The sequence below is a fragment of the Paraphaeosphaeria sporulosa genome (assembly GCF_001642045.1).
Source record: "Paraphaeosphaeria sporulosa strain AP3s5-JAC2a unplaced genomic scaffold CC84scaffold_17, whole genome shotgun sequence".
NCBI classification, from domain to species: domain Eukaryota; kingdom Fungi; phylum Ascomycota; class Dothideomycetes; order Pleosporales; family Didymosphaeriaceae; genus Paraphaeosphaeria; species Paraphaeosphaeria sporulosa.
In genome coordinates, this window is record NW_017253376.1 from 494,617 (window position 1) to 497,072 (window position 2,456).

A 2,456-nucleotide genomic window follows, 5' to 3' on the forward strand; every position below is an offset into this window, starting at 1 on the left:
ATAGTGATGGGATCCATATGCGCCATATGTTTATAGATTAATAGCTAATGAGATATCTAATTCATGCCTTTGGATCTAGTCGCTGGAGCTTGCTCTTACCACGCTAGGTATTATTAGTTATAGTAAATGCTTTACTTCTATACGCTTTAAGATGCCCTAGGGCCGGTTTCTTTAGTTAAGATATAATCCCATTAATGAGAGAGACTATAGTAAAGAACTTCTCGTATAGTATATACTATTAGTTCTTATAATTTGGAGTGCAATTATATAGATACACTACAGCTCGTGTAATTTCTAGCCAAAGGTCCTATAGTAGGTTGGCGTTAAGGCGCATTGCGTAGGCTTTCTCCTTAATTATACCCCCTAAGCGCTTAGCTCCTCCATTCTAGGCCTATATATTAGGTGCCAAGGGCTCGATTTTAATGCCTTTACTTATATATTAGCGTTCAACGTCTACCTTAACTATAAAGTGTTAAATCCAGAAGGGTAGCTAGTCCTAAAGGGTTAGGGTTGGTTCTCGGGCAAGACAACTGAGGGAAGGGAAGGGGTTTTATCGAGACGATAGTATCGGAGGAGGATATAATGAGTTAATAATATAGCCTAAGTATAATCCAAACGATAGATTAATAAATAGGTTAAACACGAGTATAAGGGTTTATACCCACGTTCCTATATACTAAGCCTGATTAGTTACTTAGTTGAACTGATCATGGTAATTAAGTCGTGCTTAGTGATTAGTATACGAGTTGCTTAGTGTGATTAGTGGGCTTGGCGCACTAATCACTCTGATTAAGTTACGTGACTATGGTTATACCTATGTCCTGGTTACTTTACCTAATTATATGTGTGGTCCGGATGACTGTTTATCTCGAATCCTAACATCACCCCCTCTCTTCCTCAGATCTGCCCTTAGATTATGTGACCTAGTCTCGTGCCTAGATATAACCGGAGTGGGCCCCGCGTCATAAGTAGCGTCCGCCTAGTCTCGCATTATACCTAAACAACCCGCTTCTAGCACCTCCCGTCGTCATCTCTTATCTAACTTTATTGACTCTTTTGGCGAAGCCATGGTGAAGAAATATTCGACCTGTGTTAAATACAGCCGTGTCTATAAGGTCTACATTCGTTCTAGGAAGTGTGGCGAATGCGTTCGTCGTGGTTAGTAATATGATGTATGAGTTTTGGAATCCGAATTTAAGCGACTACTTACTGAGAAAGAGAAGTTGCGTATGAAAATAAAAGAATTAAGAGAAACGTAGGAAGTTGCGTTTAAGGCCTATAAAAAGGTGTTGGAAGAGTTACGTGTTACGCGCACGCGCGAAGATTAATTACGTTAGTAGATAGATTTGTTAGATAAGCGTACTGAAGAAGTAATTGCTGTAGAGGAGCAGAGTATTAAGGAAGCCGAATTATAAGAGGCCCCTAGCTTCCTTTTGTCCTTAGAAGAGGTTCCCTTGGGTCCTTCCCTATCTCCTGCCACCTGGGGTGCTTTTAAAGGTCTCCCTAATGGGTTTTGGGATGCTTCTGGCCCGTTACCATCCTAGGTATGTTATAATCTTTGCTGCTAGAGTGGTAACATTCTTGAGAAGAATTCTTATATGCGTTGCTGATAATTAGAGAGGTTTCCCTTTGGTTCCTATGTATTTTCGCTTAGTGGGTATCCTTTCCATTTAATAAGATATTCTTCTTTGTCCATGAATGGATTGCGTATTTGTAGGATTCGTTTCACTTCGAATTCTATTTCTTCCTCTGGCTGGTAATAGAAGGTAGTTTCAACTGGTGTATCTGGATCCACTAGTTCCAATAATGATACGTGGAATACCGGGTGTATCTTTGCATCTGGTGGTATTTCCAACTTGTAGTTTACTGGCGATATTTGTTCGGAAATGTAAAATGGTCCGACCTTAATATAATCTAGTTTCTTATATTTTCTCTTCTAAGTACGAAGATTCTTTGTAAGTAGATATGCTTTATCCCCCTTCTTTAGCTGAGGTGCCGTTTTACGTTTTCGGTTTATATAGGAAATTGCTTGCTATTAAGCTTTCTTGAGATTCTCTTGGAGTTGTTCGTGTATCTATTTCATATTTTCTGCCATATCTATGGCTTCTTTTGCTTTAACATTCGTAGGAAGTGTTTGATTAAAGAGATGTGGATGTTATCCGTGATTTGCGTAGTATGGTGTATGTTTTATTGTTATTAATATCTTATTATTATACGCGAGTTGTGCCATAGGTAGTAGTGAAACCTAGTTATTTTTCTAATTATTGTAGTATATTCGGAGATACGTTTCTATAGTCTAGTTCATTCTTTCTGTTTTTCCGTCCGTCTATAGATGATAGGCTATTAATAGTTTTTATTTTATTCTAATAAGTGCTGTAAACGTGGTCTAGAAGTTTAATATAAAGAGTTTATCTCTATTACTTATAATTATCTTTAGTATACTATAATATTATATC